Consider the following 16164-nt stretch of genomic DNA (forward strand, 5'->3'; position numbering starts at 1 on the left):
TGTGAAGAAAAATAAAATTTATTTGGAATATCCATTTTCCTTACAAGTAGAGAGCTTCAAAGTTAGAAAAATGCCAAATTTTCAAAATTTTCATGAAATTTTGGGATTTTTCACCCAAAAAGGATGCAATTAACGCCGAAAATTTGCCATCAAAATAAAGTAGAATATGTCACGAAAAAACAATCTCAGAATCAGAATATTCGGTAAAAGCGTTTTCACGTTATTAATTCGTAAAGTGACGGTGGTCAGAATTGCGAAAAAAGGGCTCAGTCCTTAAGGTGAAAAAGGGCTGCGTCCTTAAGGGGTTAAGACTGTTTACCATGTGACTTGTCATGTGATTGTTACCCAGGAGGTACCTGTGACCAGGTGATCCCAGGGGTGACCTATGGTCTCCCTGCTAGTCTCCCCCATATAAGCCCTGGGTGGAGCTAGCTCTCGCTCTTTTCCTTACAAGTCTTTGCTGAGGTCAAGTCGAGTCGTAGAGAGTGTCCAGAGTCATTGGAGGCCTCAAGTCCAGTCTGCAGCCACAAGCAGCTACAAGTAACCACAGTCTCAGTATTGTCAGTCATCAGTCAAGTCAGTCACAGTCACCATTTGTCAAGTCAACGTGACCTGCATTAAATTGACCCCATCTACTACAAGTTCCAGCAAGCCCTTGAGGTCTCTGAGTCACTGGTGACCTCCGTGGGTCTTGACTGAACTGTATTGACTTTACCATCTGTCTACCCTCAGTAAAGCTACCGTTATCCGTAACTTGGCGTCGGAGTCATTATTGCCCCCGTACCTAGCCCAGGATCTAGCGGTATAACTTCGGGTGGTATCAAGGATAAACCATGCCCTGGTGTCATGAATACAAGGGGTTAATGACATCTGCCCCTAGGCTACTTGCATCTGCCTTTTGCATCACACCCTCTACACCACTACCTCAATCATGGGGAACTAGGAATTCAAGATGAGAGATGAGTCGACTAGCAATGAGCTAGTCGACTCCAAAAGCATAGACCCATCTCTCTGAAAAAGATATATGCCAAGATATACGCTTAGTTTATTTTGGCGCCAACGCTTGTCAGAGAGATGGGTCTAAGCTTTTGGTACTTTTTTGTACATAGAGGCTCTAAAAACATTTGAAAAGAGTAAGCAAATGCCTGATTGTCTCTATAAAGACACCTATTAGAGACACGATGTAACACATCCTAATAATAAAATATGTTACTTACCAAGTCAGATTAACCCTTTGCTAGAAGTCTTTACCATGTTCAACTGTAGTGCAGGTATGAAGTGACGAGTGTGCTAGGAGCTATTGTTTTACAATCTTGAAAGCCGACGATCTTAAAAGTGAGTCCAGTGCTGTCAGTTACGCCCTGCATTGTATTTGTTCAAGGTCTTTCTGAGCACATGAAATTATGATTTGTGGTTTTTAAGCAGTTTCTCTTCCTGTGTTTATATTGTATTGTCTATGGAGCAATAAAGTTCACAAGCATATGAGGGCTGAGGGCTATGGGGGACCTTTATCAAAACCTATGCAGAGGAAAAGTTACCCATTGCAACCAATCAGATTGCTTCTTTCATTTTTAACAAGGCCACTGCAAAATAAAATAAACTTTTCCTCCGGCCAGGTTTTGATAAATCTCCCCGTATGTCTTCTGTGTACATTTACTTTTAGTTTTAAGAATTGGTATAATGAATTAATTCACCTGGTATGATGCATATTGTTCGATGTCTTTTCACACTACTGAAAAGGTTCCTTTTTTTCCTCAGTTTGATGCTCTCTTCATTTTCTTTCTTGGTTCCTTGCAGCCATGTTGTGCTATTGGAAAAGTTGTTAAAGTTGTTACTAGTTGTTAAATTGTAGGGCATGTCAAGTTATACACTTTTGTAAACATATATAATTTTCAAATTTGCCTTCTTTGCATGTTACAGCTGCTTTTCTCTGCCCTGTTGTTTACTGCTGGTTGTCAGCTACAGACCACCTCTCCTTACTCTTAAAGGGGTATTCCAGCTTTATACATCTTATCCCCTATCCAAAGGATAGGCTATAAGATGTATGATCGCAGGGGTCCTGCCAGGAACCTTTTCTTTATGTAACCATAATCACTGACAAACGGGCTCTGCTGCTTGTGTGCAAGCTTTACTGTGTCAGTGAGTCATGCAAAGTGCTTGTAGCTTGCACAATACCAGTAAATGCCTGAAGCGTCAATCACAAAGCAAGAGCTCTTGCCAGGCGAAGCCTTCCATGGGTCCCTGTGGGTTCATTGGTCCCTGGCGGCACTTTAACAGCAGCAGCACCTTGTTGCCTGATTTTATTTAATTTTTTTCATTTTTTGGCTAGCATGAAACCAAAAGCAGATCACAGGAGGGAGCAATGAGTCTGTGCCAGTTTTGTGCTGCACAACACTCTGCAGCGACAGGAGGGGAGGGGGGGATGTGTTTTTTTATTTTTTTGTTTCCATACCCTTCTTCCGCCTCCTGACTTGCTGGTTTCCCAGTGTTTTTATGGGGGAGAAGGGAAGTCCCTCTACCCCTTACCAGTCAACCCCCTCGTCAGCTATCTGCTTACACAGCCCAGGCACCTGGATGGTGGAAATATTACTACTGGCCTCCCCCATACCCGACCAGCCTGGACTGCAAACAGTAATATTGTTGTGACTGTGAATAGTTATACTGTCACTAACGTCCCATTCAGCTTTTGATTTAGTGTAAGATTTAGTGTAAGACATTGTCCTCATGGGGAGACAGGAGGGCAAATTTTCTGCTATTTTAGCACTATTTTTCCTAGCAGCCTGTGCATAAGGTTACCAGGAGCTACAGTGTAGCAGAGCTGTAAGTTAATTATGCATGTGTAAATATATATGGCTACAATATATGAATACAATTCCTTGTGTGGTCTTTCTGTGTGGCCTTTGTAATCCCTGGCCACATCTCCCTAAGGCTGGTGGAGAGAAGCACAGGAACATAGATCACACTGGGAGATGTAATCTTTGTATACTAAAGTGTATCTCTAGAGGTATACTTTAAAGGGGTGTACACAGCCCCTAGACATCTTATCCCCTATTCAAAGGATAGGGGATAAGATGTCTGATCACGGGGGTCCTGCCACTGGGGACCCCCGCTATCTCAGCGCAGCCCCCAGCATTCTGTGCCAAGTGCTGCTTCAGAGACGGGGACGTGACGTCACGACCACGTTCCCTAGTGACGTCATGCCACGTCCCTCCATTCATGCCTATGCCACGTCCCTTAATTCATGCCTATGCCATGTCCCTCCATTCATGCCAATGGGAGGGGGCACGACAGCCGTAATCTCAGCTGTGGCACCCCGCAATTTGGGCTGTGGCATCCCAGACATTCGGTGCATGGAGAGAACTTCACTCCATACCGAATGACTGGTGATGCGGGGCGGAGGCTTGTGATGTCACGGTCACGCCCCTCGTACCGTCATGGCCACACCCCCTCAATTCAAGTCTTGCATTGAGGGGGTGTGGACATGGTGTCACGAGCGGGAGTGGCCGTGACGTCACAAGCCTCTGGCGCTGCACCTGACGCCCTAAACGAACGCCGGATGCACCAGGGAGGTCGTGGGGGTGCCCAGTGGTGGGACTCTCGCGATCAGACATCTTATCCCCTATCCTTTGTATAGGGAATAAGATTTCTAGGGGCGGAGCACAGTTAACTTATGGCTCTGCTGTGCTCTAACTCCTGTGGGACTATAAGACTCAGCATTACCCACTTGGCTGCTATAAGAAGTCTTTGCACTGCCAAGGAATTGGCAACCTGTTGGGATATGGGTGCTGGCTAATTTTATTGGTGCTTTCTGATTTAGAGTGAGGACTTGACCACGCTGGGGTCTGTATTTTTTGGGGCTGTGTCTTTCAAAGAGGGTAAGGTCTTGGGATCTGCATTTTTTTAGGGGGTCTGGTGTACAGTCTGTATTCTTTAAGTGGTCTAAATACTGTATTTATAGGAGGTCAGGCCTTGGGCTTGAATCTAATTACAGGTCTGGAATCTAAGTCTATTTGTGTTGCTATAGAGGCTGGAGATGTCTGCGGAATCAAAAGGCAAGAAATACCTTGGAAGCAGGGCCACCATCAGAGGGGTACAACTCATACACTTGTATGGGGCCCCGAGGTAATTTTTTGCATCGGGGCCCTGTGGTTTCTAGCTACACCCCTGCGCACGACCGCTGCGCATTGATACAGCATTGGGGGCAACGGTTAACAGCAGAAAGGGGCGTACAACAACTATATAGTGGCAAATTGTGCCCCGGCCCATATAGTTGTTGTAGGCCCCTCTTTGCTAATTGTTCCCCCCCCCCATAAAGTTGAATGCCTCTCTGAGAGGGGGCCAGGCCTACCACAACTATGGGGGCAACTATTAACAGAGGGGCCTACCACAACTATGGGAGCAACTATTAACAGAGGGAGCCCCCTATATAGTTTGGGTAGGCCCCTCCATTAATAGTTGCTTCCATATAGTTTGGGTAGGCCCCTCTGTTAATAGTTGCTTCCATATAGTTTGGGTAGGTCCCTCTGTTAATAGTTGCTTCCATATAGTTTGGGTAGGCCCCTCTGTTAATAGTTGCTTCCATATAGTTTGGGTAGGCCCCTCTTTAAAAGGAGTAGTCTGGTGAAAAATAACTTATCCCCTATCCAAGGATAGGGATAAGTTATAGATCTCAGCGGGGTCCAAGCACGGGGACCCCCCCCCGTGATCTCCTGAACAGGCCCCGGCGGTTTGCTGGAAGCTGACGTCTGTTACCCGCAGGACACCCCCTCCATGTATCTCTACATGGAAGGGGGGGGGCAGGCCCAGAGCTCTGTGAGGGGCCACGAAATTTCTGATGGCAGCCCTGCTTGGAAGGAAACACTGCAGTCATCTGAAGTATTTACGGCGGTCTGGGGCATATGGAGAAGAATTTTAAAAGAACATTTGTAATCCGAGCAGACGTCACCTGTGAGGCACTGGATTCTAGAGGAGCTGTTATCTCTCTTGCCATGTGTCATAGTTAAATGAGTAGCATTGTGAAAAATGTTTTCATCCTGTTGTGCCCAGGCTGCAAAAAAAAAAAAAAAAACATTAACTCACCAGCCTACTTAGATAACAGGGACATCGCTGCGGCCGGCGATATGCTGACTGCAGATTGATGATCCGTGCAAAGAAGACTGTGCGCAACAGGGAAACAGAGTGAGGTGAGTTAATGTTTGTTTTTTGCAGCCCGGGCACAATAGGATGAAAACATTTTTCACATTACTACTCCTTTAATCCTTGTTTTCCCTATCAGATCATTGTGGAGCATTTTACTTAGAACTCTATATTGTGATGCTTCTCTTCTATCGGTCCTGGAAATGTACAGTATGTATAAGACCTGCTCCACATAGAGTTTTTGTGATGGTAGTAAATAATATACACTATATAGCTCAAGCAATAGTACAAAGCCATACATTGAGTTGCGTGTAATCTTCTGGACTACAGTTACTTGATAGATGAAATCAACCAATCAATAAATCAATCAAAAAGTCGCCCTGCAGCCCCAGCCTTACTGATAACTGGGTGTCACTCTTCCCTTTGTCTAAAGGATGTTTCCCTATTAAGCTTAAAGGGGTACTCCACTACCCCAGCATTTGGAATATTTTGGTCTGAACGCTGGGTGCAGGCTATGGGGGGGGGGCCTGGTGTGACGTCATAGGGGTGTTGCGTGATGTCACGACCCCCACAGCCCGCATCCAGCATTCGGAACAAAATGTTCCAAACGCTGGGGCAGTGGAGTTCCTCTTTAATTCTGTCATGTTAACCAGTCAGGTCAGGAGAGATGTCAGGTCCTCTATAAGGCCATGATCACACCTTGGAATTTCTGTGCAGAATTCTGCATTGGAATTCTGCATGAAAATTCCGGAGCAGAAGAGTCCCATTGCATTCTACGGGATTCTGCTGTGCTGTGCACACGGCGAAATTTCCGTGCCGGATTTCTCTGGCACAAAAATTCCGATTTCCGTGTCCGCAGAAAGAATGAACCTGTCCATTCTTTCTGCGGACTCCGCACAGAATACATTACCGTCTATGAAATGTCCGAATAGTCTGCGGAATGTCCGCACGGAGCTTTTCTGCGTGGAAATTCCGTGGTGTAAAGCCTTGTCTTTAGGGTGTTAAAGGGGTACTCCGATGGAAAACTTTTTTTTTATTTTTTAAATCGACTGGTGCCATAAAGTTAAACATATTTGTAAATTACTTCTATTAAAAAATCTTAATCCTTCCAGTACTTATTAGCTGCTGAATACTACAGAGGAAATTATTTTCTTTTTGGAACACAGAGCTCTCTGCTGACATCTCTGTCCATTTTCGGAACTGTCCAGAGCAGCATATGTTTGCTATGGGGATTTTCTCCTACTCTGGACAGTTCTTAAAATGTCGCAGAATACTCGCACATTGCGTAGCTCAGCTCTGCCTAGCTCAGAGCAGGGAGCCCGGCCGCGATGTGCGAGTACGCTGCGCACATCGCTGCAGGGTGTCTGCTCGTCACGGCGTATTGCCGCGACGAGCAGGCACAAATAAAGACAGCATAGAGCGGGGCCTTCACCAGCGGATCCGCAGCGTAAAATCCGCTGTAAATCCGCTCGTGTGAACGTACCCTAAGAGTTTTTTCTTTCCTTTGGATCACGATATATATAACTATGTAACAACTCAATGTTATACAATGTAATATTACTGGTTTTATTTATTTTTATTTTTTTGGCCTTTTTCGAGCTCTAGTATAGTGTTTTCCAAACAGTGTGCCTCCAGCTGTTGCAAAACTACAACTCCCAGCATGCCCGGAGAGCCAAAGGCTCTCCGGGCATGCTGGGAGTTGTAGTTTTGCAACAGCTGGAGGTACACTGTTTGGAAAACACTACTCTAGTTCATATTTTTACAGCATATGTCAATGGCAATTTATACACAAGTCTGTGTATAGAGCAGTGTTTCCCAACCAGGGTGCTTCCGGCTGTTGCAAAACTACAACTCCCACCCTGGTTTCATCATCTGTATGGTTGTCTGGATACACAATATGGTTGTAAGGGGAGTGAGGATTATCCATAAGTAAAATAATAATGAATAAATTAAATATTAAAATATTATATTAAAGGTCTAGCAGTAACAGGTTGGGTCCAGTTGGCCAGCGGCTCCTATACCAGTGCACCACAGGTTAATATTTGGGAGTTTTTAGAAGTAAAAAAAAAAAAAAAAACACATTTAAGAGATTTCCACACCTAGTAGGGGAAATAGTAGGAAATGCTCTTATATCCGGCCCTACGAGACAAGTAAGGAAGTTCTTTTCTTTGTGAATGTCTTTTCTGTCTGTGAATTCGGGTAGAAGAAACAGACATGGTCGCACATCTACAATCTTGTACAATGATCTGATTTCTTCTCAGCATAATTTCAAAAACTAACAGGTTGTCAGTATATACGTTTTGATCAAAAAGTACAAGCCCACTGGCCACGTCAAGGCCACCTATTTAGAGTGGGTCCCTAATGTCCCTAGCATAAAATGCCGTAGCACTGGGCGGCGACCACCACCGCTGCAACACCAGTGCCCACAGTGGGAACGACCCACTGGCAGAGCGGCCCCAATGGCACTCAAACCAGTCCATGGGTCGCACGTCCCCGCAGACACGGCGCCACGGCAGCAACAGACGCCGCACAGCACCGCACCAGTGTGAACAGGATGTTACAGCACACTTACCATGCTCTCCCAGTCAAACTGGGAGGCTGCCAGGAAAGAAAAGGCCCATGTGTAGCTAACTACTACTTATATAGGGTTGGGCTGAGGGGGTGGGGAAGAGTGCAGACAACATGTAAAAAAAAAAAAAAAAAACACCTCTGTCCGTGTCAGGAACTGTCCAGAGCAGGAGAGGTTTGCTATGGGGATTTGTTCCTACTCTGGACAGTACCCAGCCAGGGCACTCGCTCCCTTCTAATACAGCGCTGAATGCGATCGCGCTCTGTCAGCGGTCCTGATGGGCGCGATCTCTATGTTTACATAACATACTGGCCACATGTCCTTATGTTTACAGGCATCGCTGGGTCTGCTTCCGGGACCACAGCGTTTGTCTGCAAACATCACTACCTATGTTATATGGACATTTTATAATATCTTTGTTTATTCTCTACAATTTTTATTGTCTTTATGCATTATAATATTGATTATGCTTCATCCTATATGAGTGTATATAACTTATGTATAAAATTCCTTATGTTCATTATGCTGCTAACCACTCCCCCTGACCCTGGCCACCATTTTGGAGCCTTATAAAAACCATGCTAGTTGGTGTGTGTGTACCCTGATCTGAGGAAGGGAGGGCTCCTCCCGAAACGCGTAATCCACTGTCTTTTATTGTTTTTTATTATTCTTGTTTAATAAACAGTCCTGCTTAGGATCCTTTACCTCCACCTGGACGTCATTGTCTTCATGCTCTCAAGTCGCAGCGCCGGTACCAAAGGGTTCCTTGTTACTCCTCCTCATCTGGACAGTTCCTGACATGGACAGAGTTGTCAGCAGAGAGCATTGTGGTCAGAAAGGAAATTCTGTGGAGCATACAGCAGCTAAGAAGTACTGGAAGGATTAAGATTTTGAAATAGAAGTAATTTACAAATCTGTTTAACTTTTTGGCACCATTTGATTTTAAAAATAATTTGTTTACCACCAGGGTATAACTTTAACAAGATTCTGGCAGCATTGAAGTTGTCCCGCTTACCCCCCCCCCCTTTCTTTTAGTGGTTGCGTTCAAGTGTTTTGGTTGCTGGCTTGGTTTTTGGGATCTTCTGTCGCAGCAGGTTAATCAGGAGGGGGATTTGGAGGCACTGGAGATCTGCGGGGAGATTTATCAAAACCTGTGCAGAGGAAGAGTGGTGCAGTCACCCATAGCAACCAATCAGATTGCTTCTTTCATTTTTAAAGAGACCTGTGAAAACTGAAAGAAGAAATCTCATTGGTTGCTATGGGCAACTGCACCACTCTTCCTCTACACAGGTTTTGATAAATCTCCCACTACTAGTCTCTGAATGGAGTGTCCTTGGGTCTGGGGTTACACGACCAATTGCAAAGTAAAAGACGTATAAAAAGTAAAAGTAGTATAAAAAAAAATAATACAACATTTCAAAGTGTGAATAGGCCACTCCCTCAATAAAAATTTGAATTCCCCCCTTTTCCCATTTTACAAAAAATAAAGAAATCACCATATCTGGTATCACTGCTTGTGTAAATGTCCAAACTATTTAAAGGGGTACTCCGGTGAAAACCTTTTTTCTTTTAAATCAACTGGTGCCGGAAAGTTAAACAGATTTGTAAATTACTTCTATTAAAAAATCTTAATCCTTCCTGTACTTATTAGCTGCTGAATACTACAGAGGAAATTCTTTTCTTTTTGGAATTCTCTCTGATGACATCACAAACACAGGGCTCTTTGCTGACGTCATTATAATAATAATAACTCTTTATTTATTGTTGTCCTTAGTGGGATTTGAACCTAAGGCCCCAGCACTGCAAGGCAGCAGTGCTAACCACTGAGCCACCATGCTGCCCTTAGCATACATCTGCTATGCATGGTTGCTAAAATGGACAGAGATGTCAGCAGAGAGCACTGTGCTCGTGATGTCATCAGTGTTCCAACAAGAAAAGAATTTCCTCTGTAGCATTCAGCAGCTAATAAGTACTGGAAAGATTAAGATTTTTTAATAGAAGTAATTTACAAATATGTTTAACTTTCTGGCACCAGTTGATTTAAAAGAAAAAATGTTTTCACCAGAGTACCCCTTTAAATATAATGTTATTGATCTCGTATGGTGAACGGTGTAAGCGAAAAAACGGCATAAGCGAAAAAAAAGAAAAAAAACATAGGGGGGTATGTATGAAGGATTTTACCCTGTTTTTTTTTACTGTGATTTGTCTCAAATTTCCTTTTATGTCACTTTTTGCGGCAAACAATTGCGCCAAATGGTTTAGAACAAAATCCCTGATTTCACTTTGTTAGTCGTGATTTCAGTTACAATCATTCTTTGGTCTGGAATTCATTAATTGCAACTTTTCGATTTGGCGCAAGTTTAGGCGCAAATACCTTCATTTAGGCGCAAATCTACACCATGAATAAAGTGACAGAGAAAATAGCTACAACAATAGAATGTCCCAAAGTCAGATTTACTGCCTGGAATTCTGGGGTCTGCGCCTTTTGTAGGGCTACATTTGTGCCAAAATTACAAACTTGCGGACGACAATTGATAATTTTGGCGCAAATATGCATGCACTGACTGGCTGTCTGGTAGCGCCTACTACAGTACAGGGAGGTATTACATGTTCTGTACTCTTTACCTGTATTACTGAAGTGTATGCACTAACTGGCATCTGGTAGCGCCCCCTACAGTGCAGGGAGGTATTACATGTTCTGTACTCTTTACCTGTATTACTGAAGTGCATGCACTAACTGGCATCTGGTAGCGCCTCCTACAGTACAGGGAGGTACTATATGTTCTGTTCTCTTTACCTGTATTACTGAAGTGCATGCACTGACTGGTGTCTGGTAGCGCCTCCTACAGTACAGGGAGGTATTACATGTTCTGTACTCTTTACCTGTATTACTGAAGTGTATGCACTGACTGGCTGTCTGGTAGCGCCTACTACAGTACAGGGAGGTATTACATGTTCTGTACTCTTTACCTGTAGTACTGAAGTGTATGCACTAACTGTCATCTGGTAGCGCCCCCTACAGTACAGGGAGGTATTACTTGTTCTGTTCTCTTTACCTGTATTACTGAAGTGCATGCACTGACTGGTGTCTGGTAGCGCCTCCTACAGTACAGGGAGGTATTACATGTTCTGTACTCTTTACCTGTATTACTGAAGTGTATGCACTGACTGGCTGTCTGGTAGCGCCTACTACAGTACAGGGAGGTATTACATGTTCTGTACTCTTTACCTGTATTACTGAAGTGCATGCACTAACTGGCATCTGGTAGCGCCTCCTACAGTACAGGGAGGTACTATATGTTCTGTTCTCTTTACCTGTATTACTGAAGTGCATGCACTGACTGGTGTCTGGTAGCGCCTCCTACAGTACAGGGAGGTATTACATGTTCTGTACACTTTACCTGTACCAGGGTTACCTGCTCCTTTGGACATCAGGTGAGGGCGGCTCCATTTTCCTTTTTTTTAGGACACTGTGTACTGTACAGGACCCTGGAGAAGCTCCTGTCCTCTACATAGACCAGTGTTTCCCAAAGAGGGTGCCTCCAGCTGTTGCAAAACTACAACTCCCAGCATGCCCGGACAGCCTTCGGCTGTCCGGGCATGCTGGGAGTTGTAGTTTTGCAACAGCTGAAGTCACTCTGGTTGGGAAACACTGAAATAGACAGTGATTTACTGCTCCCAGCAGATCTTTATTACTTTTATATATAAGGATTTGCTTTATTTATATTAGTTATCTACTTATTTTCCTTTAATCATCACTTTTTCCTATTTTTGGATGACATTTTGGCGGCTTCAGAACCAATTACCAGGTTTCCATAGAGTTCTGGTCTCAACATACAATGGTTTCAACATACAATGGTCGTCCTGGAACCAATTAATATTGTAACTTGAGGGACTACTGTACTGTATGCAGGCTCATTTATTGTGCCGTGATCTATAGTTTTTGTCGGTGCCACTTTTGCGCACATGTGACTTTTTGATCACTTTTCTGGGATGTAATGTGGTCACATTAAGTCCCAGAAAAGTCTGAAATGTCAGGACAGGAAATAGCCACACCAACACTTAAAACCAAGTGTTATTTGTTATTGAGTTTTAAGGGTGTGTTACCATGGTGAAGTTTTCAGACCCCGGTTTGGAATCCAAAATCAGGAATAGATCATAACTGGAAAACACATAAAGGAAAGACTGCAACTTCTCCAATTTTTTCTTTAGCCTTTGCAAAACACAATCTAAAGACCTTAAAGGGGTACTCCGGTGGAAAACATTTTTTCTTTTTTTTAATCAACTGGTGCCAGAAAGTTAAACAGATTTGTAAATGACTTCAATTAAAAAAAAAAATCTTTACCCTTCCAGTACTTTTTAGCAGCTGTATGCTACAGAAAAAATTATTTTCTTTTTGAATTTCTTTTTTCGTCTTGTCCACAGTGTTCTCTGCTGAAAAATCTATGCTGCTCTCGACAGTTACTGACGCGGACATCAGGTGTCAGCAGAGAGCACTGTGGACAAGACAAAAAAAGAAATTCAGAAAGAAAAGAATTTCCTCTATAGCATACAGCTGCTAAAAAGTACTGGAAGGGTAAAGATTTTTTTAATAGAAGTCATTTACAAATCTGTTTAACTTTCTGGCACCAGCTGATTTAAAAAAAAAAATGTTTTCCACCGGAGTACCCCTTTAAAGGGGTAGTCTGTCCTTAGACATCTTATCCCCTATCCAAAGGATAGGGGCTAAGATGTCTGATCGCAGGGGTCCTGCCGCAGGGGACCCCCACAATCTCCTTGCTGCACCCAGCGTTCGTTTCGTGACATTACGGCCATGCCGCACTCGTGACATCAAGCCCATGCCTCCTTCATTGCCAGTCTATGGGAAGGGGCGTGACGGCCGTCACACCCCCTCCCATAGACTTGCATTGAGAGGGCATGGTCATGACATCACAAGTGGGCGTGGCGGCACGAGCCTCCGCCCCACATCGCCAGTCATCCAGCACGGATGAAACCTCTCTATTATGAAGGATTTCGATTCGATCCCCTCCCCTATCAGGTAGATGAACAATTTCAATGCAATAAAACTGAAAGTCTGAGACATCACCAGAGAGTACAGTGGTCCCGCAACATACGATGGTAAACCGTTCCAAATGGACCATCGTTTGTTGAAACCATCATATGTTGAGGGATCCGTGCAATGTAAAGTATAGGACAGTGGTCTACAACCTGCGGACCTCCAGATGTTGCAAAGCTACAACACCCAGCATGCCCGGACAGCCGTTGGCTGTCCGGGCATGCTGGGAGTTGTAGTTTTGCAACATCTGGAGGTCCGCAGGTTGAAGACCACTGGAATAGGAAGTTATACTCACCTGTCCCCGCCGCTCCGGACCGTCACCGCTCGTCACCGCTGCCCTGGATGTCGCCGTCCATCGCTGTCGCCTCGTCCCCGGGGTGTCCCCGACGCTCCGACAAGGCCTCTGCTTCCCCGGCATACGCGATCTCCGTCGCCGCCATCACGTCGCTACGCACGCCGCTCCTATTGGATGACGGGACAGCGTGCGCAGCGACGTGATGACGACGATGGAGAGCGCCGACGATGCAGGGGATCCTGAAGAGGACGCGCCGGAGCCCCAAGGACAGGTAAGTGATCGTCAGCGGACCACACGGGGCACCGTAAACGGCTATCCGGTGTCAGCTGAAGCAGTCTGCGCTGCCGGATAGCAGTTTATGCGATGGCCCCGACATACAAAAGCATTGTATGTTGATGCTGCCTCTGAGAGGCCATCGTATGTTGAAATGATCGTATGTCGGGGCCATCGTAGGTCGGGGGGGGTCAATGTACTGTTCTAAAATTCTGTGCACAGACTTCGGGATCCATGCTTTAGACTGTATTTAAACCTGCTCCAGCATGGTCTGACATTTCGGCGTACTTTCAGCCAATGCGACTTGTCGCTGAAAAGTCGCTTTTGATAAATTCAGCACCAATGCATTTTCCAATGCATTTCCGTCTAAAATAGACTATGGAACAGGAGTGGGATGACCGGAGAGTGAGGAGTTAGTCCGACGCAGAGAGGAACCGTCAGGCCAGGTTAAAATCAGAGGATTTATTGAATGCAACGCGTTTCGCTGCACATGCGCAGCTTCATCAGGCATGCTAAAATAGACTAGAATGCATCATGTTCTAAAAATCCTCTAGAGCAAATGTCGCAAAAAAGTCGCACATATTTAGACTGCGACTTTCTGTGCGACAAATTTAGACAGGAAAAAGCAGTCTAAATCCTTTCATAAATATCCCCCAAAGAGTTCTTTCCGACATGTTTAATATTCTCTATTTCAGGACTGTGGAAGTAGATCCCAGGTTAAAGGGGTACTCCGGGGAACATACCCATAGCCCATCCTTTACTTCTCACCAACCTATGTATTTGTCTCAATAAGGAAAAAGAATATTCAGGAGATAACAGGGGCCACAGGAGCTGGTAAAAACACATGGATAACTATGGGATAAATATGGGAGAGGATTGCCAAACTTTGTACAGGAGATTGTTGGGGCCCCAGTGGTTGGACCCCGCAATCTAGAACTTATCCTCAATCCTGACTGTAATTTCAGGCATGAGACTTCTCCTTTAACCCTTTGGTTATATTTGTGGGATAAGGTTTTTTTTGTTTAACTTTAGGGAATTGAGGAAGGTTATGCTGGTAGTTGTTGTTTGTCACCTGAGCGCAGGGGGAGCCCTCACGCACACATTTCCAAACTTTATAGACGTTTTTCCTATAATTTATTATATTAATATTGTTTTGTCTTGTTTGTTATATGTGGGTTTGATTCAACTCATGCACTTTCATATATGTTATTATGTGTCACTGCATGTTTGCATGGTATTTATGTTCATTGTCTTAGTTGTGTCATGTTTTGTCCACTAGATGGGGTTAGCTCTTTCTTTGCACATGCATCTTCTCTTATCTTTAAAGGGGTACTCTGGTGGAAAACAATTTTTTTTTTAATCAACTGGCTCCAGAAAGTTAAACAGATTTGTAAATGACTTCTATTTAAAAAATCTTAATCCTTCCAGTACTTATCAGCTGCTGTATGCTCCAGAGGAAGTTCTTTTGTTTTTGAATGTCTTTTCTGTCTGACCACAGTGCTCTCTGCTGACACTTTTGTTCAGGTCAGGAACTGTCCAGAGCAGGAGCAAATGCCCATAGCAAACCTCTCCTGCTCTGGACAGTTCCTGAAATGGACAGACGTGTCAGCAGAGAGCACTGTGATCAGACAGAAAAGAAATTCAAAAATAAAAGAACTTCCTCTGTAGTATACAGCAGCTGATAAGTACTGGAAGGGTTAAGATTATTAAATAGAAGTCATTTATAAATCTTTTTAACTTTCTGGCACCAGTTGATTTAAAAAAAGTTAACGTAGATACCCAACCAGTATTCACGGCCCTTGATGATGTTCAGTAGGAGCGAAACGGGCATTGGGGTACACACAACCCTTGGGTAAGGGCTCATACATGACAGATATTCCTTATTTATCTATCCTTCTTGGCTCTCCATTCCTTATCTGGTCAGCTTTACTCATTTACTTGCATGGTGTAATGCATTTTTCCCTCTGTCTTTTGTACCAGTATAATGACGTGTCTCTATATCTGTCATAGCATCTTTATTCATTCAGCACATTATTTTTCAGTACTTCCTTCCCATGGGTTTCATGTTCTCTATGTGGGTGGGGTTTTTATATAGTCATAACAATATCTGTGGACAGTGTTTTTGTTGGGGTAATATCTTAAAAGTACTAAAATAAAACAATATAAATTGGGAATCTGTGTAATCGAACTTACATACAGAATAAAAATAACGTAATTTTTAGCATAAAGGGCATTACAAAAATTAGCTAAATTGCATTATTTTTTTTACACCCCTGCACAAATATTTATATATATTTTTTTTTGTTTCACTGTAGTTTGTGGTAATATCAGTGACATCAGTGGCCCTTCTCATGGAAAATGGAAAATGTTATGCATTTTTACGGCAAGTAGGAAAAAAAAAATTAAAATGTAAAAACAAATAAACACTGCGTCATTCAGGAGTTAAAAAGCCCCGAATCAAACTGGAAAAACTATACATTTTGGATGTGTAAGGACGCATGGATAAAGATGTTGGGGGAGATTTATCAAAACCTGTCCAGAGGAAAAGTTGCTGAGTTGCCCATAGCAACCAATCAGATCGCTGCTTTCATTTTTGAAAAGGCTTCTGCAAAATTAAAGAAGCGATCTGATTGGTTGCTATGGGCAACTCAGCAACTTTTCCTCTGGACAGGTTTTGATAAATCTCCCCCATTATGTCTGAAACGCGTCAGTATGATAGTCATGTTTCCAGTCTAGTTTGTGTTATTTAAGAACCTCCTAAGTATAGTAATATATTTGTGTCCCAGTACGGGATATGTTCCTACAGTCCTGTCAGGTTGAGTCCCTACGTCCTCA

At 43.7% G+C, this 16164-nt stretch overlaps 1 protein-coding gene across 2 annotated transcripts in view; it reads right to left on the reverse strand.

Moving 5' to 3' along the window:
- LOC130293594 (galactoside alpha-(1,2)-fucosyltransferase 2-like) overlaps positions 1 to 1366 on the reverse strand; it is a 39882-nt gene extending 38516 nt beyond the window's left edge. For both annotated transcript variants that reach the window (XM_056542457.1, XM_056542459.1), the window contains exon 1: positions 1218 to 1366. The gene's annotated coding sequence lies outside the window, so the exon portion shown is untranslated. The remainder of the gene's footprint in view (positions 1 to 1217) is intronic.
- Between the last annotated feature and the right edge of the window lie 14798 nt (positions 1367 to 16164).

The sequence above is a fragment of the Hyla sarda genome, chromosome 10 (genome assembly GCF_029499605.1).
Source record: "Hyla sarda isolate aHylSar1 chromosome 10, aHylSar1.hap1, whole genome shotgun sequence".
Taxonomy (NCBI): domain Eukaryota; kingdom Metazoa; phylum Chordata; class Amphibia; order Anura; family Hylidae; genus Hyla; species Hyla sarda.